The 16,752-nt window shown below is 36.7% G+C and overlaps 2 pseudogenes; both read right to left on the bottom strand.

Moving 5' to 3' along the window:
• The window catches only part of LOC103124413 (cytochrome b-c1 complex subunit 7-like), a 35,479-nt pseudogene extending 26,529 nt beyond the window's left edge, over positions 1-8,950 (bottom strand).
• A 253-nt stretch (positions 8,951-9,203) lies between these two features.
• Positions 9,204-9,904, bottom strand: LOC103124412 (mediator of RNA polymerase II transcription subunit 7-like; annotated as a pseudogene).
• Between the last annotated feature and the right edge of the window lie 6,848 nt (positions 9,905-16,752).

Raw genomic sequence — 16,752 nt, 5'->3', positions numbered from 1 at the left:
TTTTGCTTATTTGCCACAAGTAGTAATAGAATCTATTATTAATTTGCTTAATAAATTTTCATTTATTTTTAGTTTTAAATATCTTGTGATAGCTGCAAAAAATATGATTTCATGTTTTTTCTATTTGCTTTGTTTGAAATGTAGTTTCCTTGCTTTTTCCATGTTACATTAGTAAAAAAAAAAAAAAAGTAAAAACTGTGCTAGCATGAATCTTTTCTTCTTTTCCTTACTTTGAAAAGATTGCCTTTACTGTTAACTTACCATAATTTATAACGAAGGATAATTTTTATCTGGTTGGTTAGCTTTCCCTCTTTAAAACTGTATATGTTTTCAATACTTAATTTCTAATAAGAACAGCATATGCCAGTTTGGGTAGTAAGTTCTTATTTCTTATTTCTTTATTGTGGGATTGTTTTACAAGTTGACAGCAAATACAGTTGTTTATACATACATAACATTTTCCAGTTTTCCACATAACAATACAACCCCCACTAGGTCCTCCTCTGCCATCATGTTCCAGGACCTGAACCCTCCCTCCTAACCCAGACTCTTTTACTTTGATGCAATACATCAATGTTGGTCTGCTTCTAAATTCTGCTTCTAAGACCCCTTCTGTTGCATTGCTTGCCTATGTGGTCTATTTATATAATCACTGTTTTGCCTGCACTGGTTTAATCCCCACTGGTTCACACTCTTTTTCCTTCTCCCCACCCCCTATCCTATCTACATCCTCTTGACTGACCTGACACTTCCACCTCAGGAGATATATAGGACAAGTTTGTGACTAGATAGCTAGATCACACTGCATTCCCGCTCAATAAAGATTGAACTGCATCCCACTCAGCCATGAGTCCATGGTCATCTCTCTCACGCCTGCAAAGCTAGCCCGCAGGGCACATCAACTCCAGTGCAAGCTCTACTTAGTGTTTTCTCTTCTGACCTTGTTTTTCAACTTCTGCCTGTGAGTGAGATCATCCCATATTAATTTTTCTGTTTCTGACTTACTTCACTTATCATGATTTCTTCAAGCTCCATCCAATATGGGGTGAAGAAGGTGAAATCGCCATTTTTATAGTTGAGTAGCATTCCATTGTGTGTATATATCACAACTTGCCTAGCCACTTATCTGTTGTTGGACATCTGGGTTGCTTCCACCACTTCACTCCTGTGAGAATGTCATATGTCAGAAAGGATAGCAGCAACAAATGCTGGAGAAATTGTGGGAACAAAGGAATCCTCCTGCACTGCTTGGGAATGGAAATTGGTCCAAGCTATGGAGAGCAGTCTGGAGAACTCTCAAAAGGCTATAAATATACCTACCCTATGAACCTGCAACCCATCTCCTGTGGCTATATCTTAAGGAACCAAATACACTCATCCAAAAATATTTGTGTATACCTATGTTTATAGCAGCACAATTAATAGGGTAGTAAGCTCTTAAATGTATTAACATTAAATCCTCATAGAATTCCCAAGAAATGGGTGCTGTTATTATACATGAATAAAAAAAGAGAGCTGAAGCACAAAGTTTAAGTTCCTTTTTGGAGACAACAGAACTACTGGACTATATGTGTATTTGTTATCTATTTATTATTTACTATCTATTTTGTGTCTAAACATAAAAGTACATGGGATATTTTGAGTTATACAATAAAGATAATGTATAAAGATTACAACTATTGTATTTTAAGTGCTACTGCTTTAATTTTAATTATTTTAAATAAAATTATGAAATGGGAACCTGTGATTTATTCATTTGGTTATAGATGTACTATAGCCCTAAAATCTGCCAAGTTATACTCTTTATGAGTACAGAAAGAATTTCCAAATATGAATCAATGCTAATTTCATCTCTCTTGAAAGAAAACTCAGGGTTTAAATTGCTAAAGGGCTTCCTAGCCAGCTCTTCCTTTGGATGTACACTTATTTAAGTTTTTGTACAATTTAACTATGATCTAGTCCACTGTCAATTCATAAGAAGTGCTTCTGGATAGTGGACAGGTAGATACCTTCAGGGGAATAAAGAGAAAGCAAATTTAGGAATTAACAAAGCAGTATGATTATTCTCAAAATATTCCAAGTAACTCATGCCAAAACTGCCTTACCAGCAGACTTGTCTCTCAACCCATATGAAGCCATTCCCTTCAGCTTGCTGACATTTCCAATACTTTAATTGGGACACAAACCCCTTGTTATATTTTGCTGCAGGGATTCAATCATACCTATGGAACATTTTAAATTGAATAGCCCTTAGGCCAATTTCTCCACTGTGCCCAAATGATAACTGATGAATATGCTTGTCTTAATTCTTTATTTTAAATTGGTCATTTTTTCTTTTGCTTCTCATTGTTAATTGAAATTATTTCCTGCATCAATTCATTAGAAAGCTGGTTTCGTTTCATTAGATTTTAGGCATTATTTTGTCCAAATCCAGTAAAATGTCAGTGTGAAAAAGCAGGAAGGGATCCTAATAGCAACAAAACTCAAAGAATATATATATAATCACTATTTATAAAAATCATTTTGGGAGTAGGGTGGTAGTGCAGATGGGTTAAGCACACATGGCGCAAAGTGCAAGGACCATAATAAAAACCCCAGTTAGACACCCTAGCTCCCAACCTGCAGAGGGAGTCTCTTCACAAGTGGTGAAGTAGGCCTACAGGTGTCTATCTTTTTCTCCCCCTCTGTCTCCCCTTTTCTCGTAATTTCTCTCTGTCCTATCCAACAGAAACAGCAGCAACAACAACAATAATGACAATAAGGGTAACAACAAGGGCAACAAAATGGGAAAAATGGCCTCCAGGAGCAGTGGATTCATAGTGCAGACACTGAACCCCAGCAATAATCCTGGAGGCCACAAAAAAAAGCATTTTATAAGTGAAATTAGCTACAATAGGGAGTCAGGCGGTAGCGCAACACTAAAGCGCACATGGCATGAAGTGCAAGGACCAGAGTAAGGATGCCGGTTCAAGCCCCTGGCTCCCCACCTACAGGGGAGGCACTTCACAGGTGGTGAAGCAAGTCTGCAGGTGTCTCTCTTTCTCTCCCTCTTACTGTCTTCCCCTCTTCTCTCCATTTATCTCTGTCATATCCAACAACAATGATGACATCAGTAACAACAACAATAATAACCACAACAACAATGAAAAAAATAGCTACAAAAAACATTTTAAATGATTCATGAAAAATAATGAAAAAATAATGAAAAGGTAAAGATTCTGGAAAGGTCTTCAAAGTGGTATATTATAGTGGTTTTATCCATGAATTATAAAAATATATGGGGCCAGGCAGTAGTGAACACAGTACAAAGCGCAAGGACCAGGTTCAAGTCTCTGGCTCCCCACCTACCTACAGGGGTGTTGTTTCACAAGTGGTGAGGCAGGTCCGCAGGTTTCCTTCTCTCTACCTCTCTAATCTTCCCCTAGTCTCTCAATTTCGTTGTGTCCTATCCAATAAAATGAAGTAAATACCTCCAGGTGCAGTGGATTTGTAATGCAGACACGTAGCCCCAACGATTACCCTGGAGGCAAAGAAAAATCTTTAAAAAATGATAAATGCAAAGAATATTTGGAATTTCTTTGGAATATCCCAAGCACTTCTTTGTTGAAACATTGGAAAAGTGGAGGGCTGGGCAGAAGTGTGGCGGGTTAAATGCATATGGCGTTAAGTCCAAGGACCAGCATAAGGATCCCGGTTCAAGGCCCCAGCTCCCCACCTGCAGAGGGGTCGCTTCACAAATGGTTAAGCAGGTCTGCAGGTGTTTGTCTTTCTCTCCCCCTCTCTGTCTTCTCCTCCTCTCTGCATTTCTCTCTGTTCTATCCAACAACAACAACAACTGTAATAACTACAAGGGCAACAACAATGGCAACAAAATGGGAAAAAAATGAATCCACTCACGGAGCAGTGGATTCATGGAGATATATTGATAAAGTGAAAGATGAAAACAGAAGAATATCTTATTGTTATTATTATTATTATTATTATTATTGTCTCTAGTGTTATTGCTGGGGTTCGGTGCTTGCACTAAAAATCCACTCCTCCTGGAGGCCATTTTTCCCATTTTGTTGCCCTTGTTATTGTTATTGTTGCCATTGCTATTGTTGTTGGACAGGACAGAGAGAAATAGAAAGAGGAGGGGAAGACAGAGAGGGTAAGCAAAAGACACCTGCAGACCAGCTTCACCACTTGTGAAGCTCCTCCTGCAGGTGGGGAGCCAGGAATCGAACTGGAATCCTTAGGCAGGTCCTTGAGCTTCGCACCATGTGCACTTAAGCTGCTGCGCTAATGCCCAGCCCTCCAACTATTTATTATTATTTTTTTATTTATGGGATAGGGACAGCCAGAAATTGAGATGCAAGGACCGGCGTAAGGACCCCAGTTCTAGCCTCGCTCCCCACCTGCAGGGGAGGCACTTCACAGGCGGTGAAGCAGGTCTGCAGGTGTCTTTCTCTCCCCATCTCTGTCTTCCCTTCTTATCTCCATTTCTCTCTGTCCTATCCAACAACGATGACATCAACAACAGCAACTACTACAACAATAAGACAACAATGGCAACAAAAGGGGGAAAAAGCAAACTTTTTAAAAATGTTAAAAGAGAAAGAGATCATCATAAGTCTATAATAGAAGCAAAGAAAAAGAAACATTTTTGTTGAGAACAAAGTCTCCTGTAACAGCTGTTTTTGTTTGTATGGTGGTTTTTACTTCCTAAGTTCTTTTTTTTTTTTTCAGATAGCATGAAGCAGAGTGAGAGTCACCACAGTACTGAAGCTCCCACCAGTGCCATAGTCTTCATGTGTGGTATGCCAGAAGATTGAACTTAAGTTGCATGCATGATAAAAACAGGTTTGCTCCTAGGCTAGCTATCTGTCTTCCCCAAGTAGACAAAATTTCTTAGAAAGCAATTATGTGTAATCTTGAAATGGAAAGAGGTCAATGATAGAATGTGAATAAATGGTAAAATATAACAGGAAAATCCACAAAGATTGTAAACTATTATATAATTACATTAGAAATTTTCTTTTAAAGAAAAAAAAAAGGTTATAGGAATAGTAGATTCATAGTGCTGACACCCAGCCCCAGAGATAACCCTGGTGTCATAATAATAATAATAATAGTCCCTTAAAATCAGATAAAAGTAATTTAAATGCCTCAAAAATGCTATCTACTTAAATAAAAAGAAAAATAAATAGTTTATACTTTTCACTGTTACAATTTCAGAACTTTAGTGCCCTATGTGTTCTGGTCAAGTTTGGAGAACTAAGTGGCATAACTTTCTTTCACCTGGCTATTTTTTTTTAATTCAGTTACCTAGTCATAGGATTATGGTAAGCTGGAAGCAAAAATACATTTACAATTATTACATGATTAAATATTTATGTTCAATTATATAACTTTGTGCAATATTTCGTTTATATTATAAATTCATAGTCTTAATTGTAAAATAACATTATAGTCTTTAAGGGATTCAACTTTACGTCACTGCCAGGTTTAATCATGATTGACCTTGCATATTACAAAATATCACATACTTCTTTTATTTGCTTAAGTCAAAACAACCTCCTAACAAGAAAAAGATTGTGCATTACATACTTGAATGTTCTTTTCCAAATTTTATTCTTAGAAAATAATACTAGTCTTCCATTATGGTAGAGAGCAGATGGTAACTCTGTCAAATTTACTAAATTAGAGTTAAATACATGCATTTTGTCACAATATTCACAAATTGCTTTCTTTTTCATCTTTTCATTTTCTAATTTCTAGCCCTCTCAGGTAGAAATCACTTCCCTAAAAAGAGATCATTGATTGCATGCTTTACAACACTGAAGTGTTCGCCTAAGGTTAAGACTGTCTCTTATATTAAGTAGACAAAAACAACATTCCAACTTTTCCTATCAGCTATCTTACTAGTCATAATTACTCTTTCATGTGATTTCATCTTATAAATTTCAAGAAAAACTAGTTTCTCTTTATCTGAAAATTGTCTGTACTTTTCTCTCTCCTTTCTTTTCTATCTAAAATGAATGTTTTGGCAGAGCATAGAACATACATATATACGGAAACAGATTCATTTCCAGGCACCACTTATGCTTGATATGAGTGTGTTCTATCATAACCTGCAACCTATTATGTAAGATGGATTAGTGGATTACTGTTGAAAATCCACTCACATCCATATTCCACATGGGTGAAACTAGAGTATAAGAACTTGCAAAATAATTTTAAAAAATAATCAAACTATCTCTTGGACTTCACGAGAATGAAAGTGGTTGGTGGGGGCGGGAGGGGACAGTATGAACAGAGAAGCAGCCACACAAAACTTTGGTAAGGGTATGGTAACCCATAGGCACTATGTATAGTATGAAAAATACTCCTGAATCATATAATTTTGTATGATATGTGTATATCACTAACATTTTCAAATCCCCTCAAAAATGACAGGAAACAAGTTATGAAAGCTAAATTCTTTGAAGGACAATGCCCTATTCTGTAATGGTACCTGCAAAGCAAATATTGGATAGATGCAGCTTTGTAAGTATGCTTCTGGCACGATTGTTTCATGAGAAAATTTGGTTTCTAATACTTGAGTAATTTGATAGTTCCTCTTCATATGTATATCTCCTTCAATAAATATGTTAACACCTCCAATTAATTAATTAGTTAATTAATGTTGGTTGCATGATTTTACTTTTCTCTTTATGGCTCTCTATTATAGTCTGGTAAGTGATATCAGGAACTGCATCCCACTCTCATTCCTGAAATGGACAATGAAATTTCTGTAGCACAAAATGGGTTTTCCTCTAGTATTTACCACTGAATATACTGTAGAGGAGAGTATTATTAGTCAACACAATGAGGGTAAGGAAAGCAAAAATAATTGGAGAAGATATGATGATATTGAACATTTTCATGTTTTTAATTTGGCGATAGAGGCAGAATTTGAGAAAGAAGGCAAGATAGAGAGACAGAGAGAAAGAAAGAAACCTGCAGCAATGCACTACCACTCATGAAGTTTCACCCTTGCTAGTGGGGACCACGGAATTGAACTCTGGTTCTTGCACATACTAACAAATCAGGTGCATCACAGCTGTACCTGAACATTTTGACTATGCAGTAACTAATCTATGTGAAGTTTTAGTAACCATTCCAAAGTGAAATTACAATAGAAATGCCAATTACAGGTGAGTATATAAGAATACTGTGATACATACATACAATAGAATACTATCATTTGTAAAAATGAAAATCCTCCCCTTTGATACATCTTGAATGGAACTTGTAGGAATCATGTGAAATGAAATAAACCGAAGTTTCTATCAGTGGAAAACACATAAAGAAACTGTAGTGTATAAACCGAGACTATTCATCCCTCAAAAAGAAGGCAATTCTTTCACTAACCACAGCATGGATGAATATTGATGGCATTATGCTAATTGAAATAAGAGAAAGACAAATACTGTATAATATAACTTATATTTCAAATATAAATATAAACGGAAGAACAAACCCAATACTCAAGTTAAAAGACATCAGACTGGGGGAGAAGAAACTGAATGTAGTCAAAAGGTACAGAATTCCAGTTATAATATAAATATGTACTGGGGGTGCAGTTCACAATTTTTATTGACACTTGTGCTTGGTACCTTCACAAAGAACCTCATACTCTAAGCAGCCACCCCCTCCCTCAGTTTATATGCTAGGACAGAGAAAATTGAGAAGGGAGATTATGAAGGCAAGGAAGAGAAAAAAAAAAAAAAAACAGACACCTACAGTATAGCTTCAGTACTTGTGATGCTTCCCTCCTGCAGGTAGGGACCAGAGGCTTGAATTTGGGTCTTTGAACCTGCGAAAGAGTGTGCTTTACCATTTTCTCTGCCACCTGGCCCTCTCAAATTTTTATTATAGTGTTAATATTGCTGTGTGGCATATTTAAAAATTGTTATAGGAGGGAATGAAGGGCATGGAGGGGTACTTGGGGCTCTGGTGCTTGACTGTGGAAAAGGATGAGAGTGTTTTGCAAACAATTATCATGGGGAGATTAGAAAGTATGCTTGTCAACTTTAAACCATTAATTCTCTATGAAATTATCTGAAAAAGAAAAAAGTGATAAAAGTTAAAATATAAGTAGTTATCAAAAGGAAAAAATCTTTCGTTTTCCTTAGTATCTGTAAGATGAAGAAAACTAACTTATTGTTGTAGTTAAGTATACATATACATATACATATACATATACATATACATATACATATACATATACATATACATATATATATCAAGATATTATGCTGCACACCTTAAATTACATAATACTTTATTTTCATTATTTCAGCAAATGATACAAAATACATACAATACATAAAGACACGTGATATTATTGCTGTATTATAAAATACTAGTTATTTTAGCCTGTAATCATTTATATGAATATTTTCATAACTAAATATGCTCGAGTTACATTTTTAATGCCATGAAGACGTTTCCTCCAATGAAAAATGTGGCTAAGGTTTGGGTGCCCAGGTGATAATTATAATACAACTTGGTAGGTAGAATTGAGACTTATAGAATTGTAGTGTTTGGGGGCCAGCTAGTGGTGCACCTGGTTGAGTGGACATTACAATGTACAAGGACCAGTTTTGAGTCCTTGGTCCCCACCTCTAGGGGAAAGATTTGCAACTGGTGAAGCAGTGTTACAGATATCTCTCTGTCTCTCTCCTTCTCTATCTCCCCTCCCCTCTGGATTTCTAAATATCTCTATCCAATAATAAATAAAGTTTATTTTTTTAAAAAGTGGTCCTAATAATAAAATAAATAAATAAGAAATTAAATTAAAAATATTTGTGCTTTTTCATACTTATATAACGATACTGTATCATTCTGCAAGCAAATGACAAATCTACTTTTCAAAGGATGAAAGTTTGTTATTACTGAGAATATTGTCAACGTCTATTTGCATCTTCAAAAACAGAAATATTCTACACAACAGCAGCACACACTTTGCTTTTTAAAGATTCACTCCTAAAGTAGGCATACTCATTTTGCCTATGCCTGCCATAAAGCAACACTGGTATCTAAAATCATCTCATAACTGATAAAGTTCAAGAACTGAGTCACTTATAGCTACATCTCTTTTAAAAGTGTCTGAGTGCAAATTAACTAATATATAATGCTGTTTACTGAAAGGAAAAAAAGAAAAGTATATATATCCTTCATGGTCTTTCATTCATTTTGTCAATTAGTACACACAAGACACCATCTCTCTCTATAATCTAGTCTCTTCTCTGGCTTGCATTTTCTCTTTGCTGTTCATTCTGTCCAGTAAAATTGTTGCTCTCATCAGCATCCATGGCTCAGTTTTCACTCTCATCCCTGATCCTGAATGGGTCAAGTCATCAGGCAAAGGCGTCAAACAATTCTGAATCATTTCAATGACTCATTCTAGATGCTTCTGATACCTCTCAGGTAGTTAGCTGCCAGGCGTTGCCGTTTCTGTATCTCCATCATGACTCTCAAGTTCTCTCTTGCTTGGTGGGGTCAGCATTCATTTATGAGATGTTGCATATATACAAAAAGCAGCTTCAGATCCTCTGAGTTATTGACTTGATTTATACTTCCAGGTCTCCTTATCAAGATATCTAAGAGGTCCAAGAAATTGATAAGGCTAGACACACTGAGTTTTCTGTTCCTCCTTATGATCAAATTGCATAGGATGAAACATTTCAGTGCCCGGATTTTTCTAAAGGCCAAATGAGGAGGTCATCACACTGGCTGCCAACCACCATATAATTGTTTTTTTTATTGGAGGTGGAGGCTTTGGATCGAAGCCTTCCTGAATATTTTCATCTGTATACTCCTTGATGTCTTGTATCAGAGGTGATGGAAGAACACTCACTTGCTGTGGCTCACCCATAAGTGGAAGATCAAAAAACTCAGCTCTCAGTTCACACAGGTCGCACAAAAGTTTAGTCGTTTTAAAGTTAGTAACAGAGGTGAATAATAACCTAGTATGCTAGTGAAAAGGACATTATAGTACATTTTGTTTGTTTATATAATACAGTAAGCCCCTTTCTCTAAAAAAAAATTACCACTTACATGTGTAGTCCACCTATTGCCATGCATGTGTGTGTGTGCACGCACGCAGGCACGTGCACATTCAATTTAATTAGAAGAGAAAAAGAAAAACAAATGGAGAAAAATTCTAAGCAACTATGCACTCTGGGATCATTAGGCCTTCTTCCAGAGAAAGAGAAGTCATTATGACTTTGGTCAAAAATTGTGTAATTCTGGATTCATCATTCTCTCAGTCTCCAGCATTTTTCAGCTTTTTGTCAAATACCTATGGGCTACGTAATAACTCAGTTTTCTGTCCCTGTAAAATTTGTTCATTGCATTTTTTTCTTAGAAGTTAATATTTATCTGAGATTTCATAGTTAGCTTGATCTCTTGTGACATTATTGGAAAGTTCTCAGGAGTTTTGATATCAGGTCACTGAGGAGAGTATATGCCTTAAACTGGTCCAATTTATTAAAACATTAAGTTTTTGTGAAGTTTGAATTAAAAGTAATATTTTATAGTCTGTGCTATTATGAGGGAGTTTTTAAAGCTGTTTTCAATTTTATAAGTAATGAAATATTTCTCATATTTATTCTCCATTTGAAATAAAATCCTACACTGATTAACAAGTAGATTATACTTTGAATATCAATGCCATTTCCAAATTTCCTTCTTAATTATAACAGCTATCTTAAGATTCACCTTGGATTGTTGGATAACACTCTGCTCTTTTCCATGGTAACAAAGGTGGTCAGGGTAAAATATATGCGAGGGTCAGTTCTATATAGCAGTTTATTTAAACTGTGTATTTTAAGTTCCAGATTCAAGCAGAAAGCTGGAAGTTAGTTACCTGTAAAGTTTTGACCTCACTCAACTTATTTGTTTAAAAAGGGATGCCTCAAAATAAAACATGAAAATATAATGCACTGTTTCAGGGTTTTACTTGAAGAGACATCAGAAAAAAATCCATTTTCTGATGGACAGTAAAATGTCCTAAAAACACTTTACATTTATCTGTCACTCCAGACTCTTAAAAGTAATTGTTCAGGGGTCCATACTCCTTCCTGACAAACAGCAATCTATAGTTTTTGGGGGTATGGGGAGAGGAGTGTCATCTCCCAGTCAATTTTTGCTCTCATTCTTAGGCTTTCTTCTCCAGTTTCTAGCATTATATAACTGTAAAAACTGTCAATACATTTTTAGATATTACACAGGGGGGACTTTTTTTTTTACCACCAGGGATTTTCTCCTACAAATTCCACCATGCCTTGTAGACTTCTTTTGAGATGGGGGGAGGGAAAGGAGGGTATGGGTTCCACAGCACGATTCTACTGTATATATATGACAGGGAGAAATTGAGAGGGGGAGGGGAGACAAGAGGGAGAGAGACACCTGCAGACCTGCTTCACCACTTTTGAAGAGAACCCCCGCACCCCTGCAGGTGAGGATCCAGGGGCTTGAACTAGGAGCCTTGTGCACTTTGTACTATGTGCACTTAACTCAGTGTGCAGCTGCTGCCCCCCTCTGCATATGAATCTTTCTCTTTGCATAATGTCCCCATGTGGTGGTCTAGGACTCAAGTCTAGGTCCTTATAAATGACAAAGTATATACTAAACTAGTTGAGCCATCACCTGGTACTCCAAATTCCTTTATTTTACCTCTGAATGGTTTCACTGTTTATAAATAATTTTTAATCTGTTATTCATATAACATTCTACTAAGGGTATGCTGACATATAATATTTGTCACAGGGGTATATTTTCACATTTCTCTAAATTAGGTGTCAATAGCACACTCTTTCTCTTCACCATTTCTCTTTGAAGCATATATTGCTAGATTTATTGGCTTAAATGCTGCAGTAATTTTAATGTTTAAGATTTTTCTTAATGCCCCTAATTTGGTTTTGGACTCTGAATTTATATGTGGGCAGCTTTTCTAATTTAGTTCATTCCTTGGTTGTCACTGTCACCTTTCCTGATGGGCTTTACCAAAGGATCGATTAAAGAGTATTTTCCATAGCCTGAGTGCATGAAAGTGAGGGGACAAAAAGGGATTTCTTGTTGGATATGGTCATAGTGGTTAAGACACTAGGATTTTGTTCTCTGTCTAGATCACAGATCACATTATTTAACTACTGGTGCCTTCCTCTCACAGCTGAGAACAATGTTGGGAAGGTTACAAATTAGCTTATGCTTCCTATCTTTCCCCTGGACAACCATTTGTTGTAGGAATATATAAGGACTGATATGTCCCAGCTTTCTCAACACTACTACTGTCTGTCTCACTACTCAATTTCTTTTTTTTTTAATATTTATTTATTTATTCCCTTTTGTTGCCCTTGGTTTGTATTTTTGTAGTTAATATTGATGTCATTGTTGTTGGATAGGACAGAGAGAAATAGAGAGAGGAGGGGAAGACAGAGAGGGGGAGAAAAACATAGACACCTGCAGACCTGCTTCACCCCCTATGAAGCGACTTTCCTGCAGGAGGGGAGCCGGGGGCTCAAACCGGGATCCTTATGCCACTCCTTGTGCTTCGCGCCATGTGCGCTTAACCCGCTGTGCTACCACCCAACTCCCACTACTCAATTTCCTACCCTACCTCTTTGAATTAGAGTGAGTCACAGTGGTTCCCAGAATTTTGGCAACTCTCTAGTCTTTCCCCACTACTACCACAGAAGGAGAGACATAACTATTGTCCTCTACATTTAATCAAAAACTTTTAATCTTAAATGATTCTTCCTGTAAAGCAACAGATGATACTTTAAAGTCTTGTTAAGCAACATCACTGCAGCCTTTATTACATATTCTATTACATCCTTTTGATTAGCCAAAATTGTGATATGATGCAATTTGATTTCACTCAAATGAAATTGGGAGTTGATTGTAATAGCAGTAATGGCAACACTATGTAACTGACCATACAAAAATAACAGCCTAAACTGACATAAGGAATATTGCTGTTCATAAATATAAACATCTTGAGATTAAATCATTAAAAGGGATGGTTACACTGTTCAATCATCAACTGGGAATAAAGATCATTATATTTTGGCTGAAAACAGACCTTCTACAAGCCACTTAGAAGCTCCTCATCTCTCAATTTACTTACTTGTAAGATGTACAAAACATGTTTTATAACTTGCAATAATACTTTCATATTAAAACTTTGTAACTGGAATTTCTTACTATATTTCTGACTTTTTAAAAAAAGTAAAAAAAAATGACTTCTAGAAAAACTTAAACTTATAATTAGCACTATATTTTTATTAACCACTGGGGGGGTAGGAGACTGAGTATATGTCAGAAAGACGACATCCATATTTCAATCAATGAAAATTAAAGTTTAATATAAAAATTAGAAATTTAGGGAGTCAGGCAGTAGAATAGTGGGTTAAGTGCAGGTGGCACAAAGCACAAGGACCTGCATAAGGATCCCAGTTTGAGCCCCCGGATCCCCACCTGCAGGGGAGTCACTTCACAGGCAGTGAAGCAGGTCTGCAGGTGTCTGTATTTCTTTCACACTCTCTGCCTTTCCTCCTCTCTCCATTTCTCTCTGTCCTATCCAACAACAAAAACATCAATAACAACAATAATAACTGCAATAAAATAACAAAGGTGACAAAAGGGAATAAATAAGTATAATACAAAATTAGAAATGTATTTCTATATTTGTATATACATGGATAAAAAGCATATCCACATTTTGGAATGATTTATCATTATTTTTATTTCAAATGCTACTTTACATTTGCAAATATGTAAACATTTAAATTTTTTTTCTTTACTGGAGGATTAATCCTACAGTAGACAGTAAAATACAGTAGTTACATGTGTAATATGTATGCAAACATTTTATTTCTAAATTGTCTTTGAAATTCTTCTTATTATTATTTTTAATTTCTTTATTTGGGGTTTAATATTTTACATTTGACAGTAAATACAATAGTTTGTACATGCATAACATTTCTCAGTTTTCCACATAACAATACAACCCCTACTAGGTCCTTTGTCATCCTTTTCCATGGCCTGTACTTTCCCCCTCACCCACCCCAGAGTCTTTTACTTTGGTGCAATACACCAATTCCAGTCCAGGTTCTACTTGTGCTTTCTCTTCTGATCTTGTTCTTTGAAATTATTTTGATTTGCTATAATTTTTCTTATTTCATAAATATCTTGAGTCTATATTTTATATTACTGTTTCTTCCACCAATACTAGTAATATAGTTCCTACAAACACAGGTATTTCATGTTTTCAGAATTATTGCCATTCACTGCTTATGTTATTAAATACAAAAATAACTTGGTCTAGGCTTTTGAGAGAGTTCGCATATCAAATACACAGATTATATATTAAAAAGATTCAGTTTGTGTTTTGAGAAACTTTGAGATAGTCTTTTTGAACCCTAAGACAGCAGGAACCTCACATCTCCACTATAGAGCCCCTACTTCCCCCAGTCCTGGAACCCTTGGATAGGGCCCACTTTCCCGTATGCGTCTCCCAATCCATACCAAATAATATTGCATCCACCGATCACAACCTAACCAACGCAACAATTGCCACCTCAACATGCTTCACCTCAGATTGTGTCCAGAGACTTCACGTGTGGAATGACAACCCTTCAGCTTCATTACTCGGGTGAGACCTTTCCTTTTATAGTACACTCTAATTTCATCTCAGGTGGTTCACCTTCCAACAAAGTCCCATAACCTAGATATACACCAGTTTCTGTGAGAGAGAGCTTATGTTCACACGTATCCATAAACTACTGCAAAATATATACCTGAAAGCAGAAGTACACTAGAGTTTGCAGTGAGTACCTCCCTAACACTTTCTCTCCACTATTCCAAGCTTGGGATCCATGATTGCTCAACAATTTGTTTGGCTTCGTATGTTAACTCTCTTTTCAATCACCAGGTTCCAGATGCCACCAGGATGCTGGCCAGGCTTCCCTGGATTGAAGATCCTACCAATGTGTCTTGGAGCTCTGCTTCCCCAGAGACACACCTTACTAGGGAAAGAGAGAGGCAGACTGGGAGTATGGACCGACCAGTCAACGCCCATGTTCAGCGGGGAAGCAATTACAGAAGCCAGATCTTCCACCTTCTGCAACCCTCAATGACCCTGGGTCCATGCTCCCAGAGGGCTAGAGAATGGGAAAGCTATCATGGGAGGGGGTGGGTTAAGGAGATTGGGTGGTGGGAATTGTGTGGAGTTGTCCCCCTCCTACCTTATGGTTTTGTTCGTTAATCCTTTCTTAAATAAAAAATTTAAAAAAAATACAAAAATAACAATTAAATACACTAATAACTTTTCATTTTATCTCCTCTGTGCAGAAACTAAATTTAAGTTAAGAAAATAAAACAAGGTGGTTTCTTTTTGATTGTCTGATTTTAGAATAAAATGTTAGGAGAGGAGAGAGGCCTTTTGCTACTGATATAGAATGTCTGGAGACAAGAAGCAAATAAGATCAAAGAAGCATATAAAACAAATAAGAGACAAATAAGTAGCTCCAATTTTAGGGAGCTTCTGTGATCCAGCTTTCTGTTTCTTTTCCAGCCATGACAAAATCTCCCCAGACAATAACTTGGATCCACCTGCATATCAGATTTCAGGCTCAGGGGAAAAAAAGAAAAACTAGTATAGCCACAGGCCCTTTGGAATATAACTAAAATATGCCTACCAGCTATCTATAAAATGGAGGACCCCTCAACTCTTCATCTGCACTATTCCAGTCTTTAGGTCCATAATTGTTCAACAATTTGTTTGGCCTTGTATATTAACTCTCTTTTCAGCCACCAGGTTGGCATGATGCCAACCAGACTTCCCCGGACAGACAACCCCACCAATGTGTCCTGGAGCTCTGCTTCCCCAGAGACCCCAACCTATTAGGGAAAGAGAGAGACAGGATGGGAATATGGACTGACCTGTCAACTCCCATGTTCAGTGGGGAAGCAATTACAGAAGCCAAAATTCCACCTTCTGCATCTCACAATGACCTTGGGTCCCATACTTCCAGAGAGATAAAGAATAAGAAAGCTATCAGGGGAGTGGATGGGACACGGAGATCTGGTGGTGGGAACACTAGTTGTGATAGGAAATTGTCAGTATCCTTAAGATCAACATCCATTATACAGTGGCTGTTAAACCTAAAAATTACTTGAGAAAAAATATTTTTCTCATTTAAATTATTTTTAGGCATAAAATTCATCTCATGTCTAGTATGAGTTTCATCTTTCTTTCTGCCTCTCTGTCTTTCTTTCTTCCCTTCTTTCTTCCCTTCTTTCTTTCTTTCTTTCTTTCTTTCTTTCTTTCTTTCTTTCTTTCTTTCTTTCTTTCTTTCTTGCTTCCAAGGTTATTGCTGGGGCTCAGTGCCTGCACTATGAATCCACTGCTCCTGGTGGCTATTTTTCCCCTTTTGTTGCCCTTGTTGTTTGTTGTTATTATTATTATTGTGGTTATTGTTGTCATTGTTATTTGGATAGGACAGAGAAAAATCGAGATAGGAGGGGAAGACAGAGGGGGAGAGAAATATAAACACCTGTAGACCTGCTTCACTGCTTGTGAAGCAATCCCCCTGCAAGTGGGGAGCCTGGAGCTCAAACCAGGATTCTTATGCTGGTCCTTGTGCCATGTGTGCTTAACTCACTGCGTTACCACCTGGCCCCCGAGCTTTACTTTTCGTTAGTGTGGAAATTAAATGA

Source organism: Erinaceus europaeus, chromosome 2 (genome assembly GCF_950295315.1).
Source record: "Erinaceus europaeus chromosome 2, mEriEur2.1, whole genome shotgun sequence".
NCBI classification, from domain to species: Eukaryota; Metazoa; Chordata; class Mammalia; order Eulipotyphla; family Erinaceidae; genus Erinaceus; species Erinaceus europaeus.
This window is presented reverse-complemented; position numbering and strand designations above follow the sequence as displayed.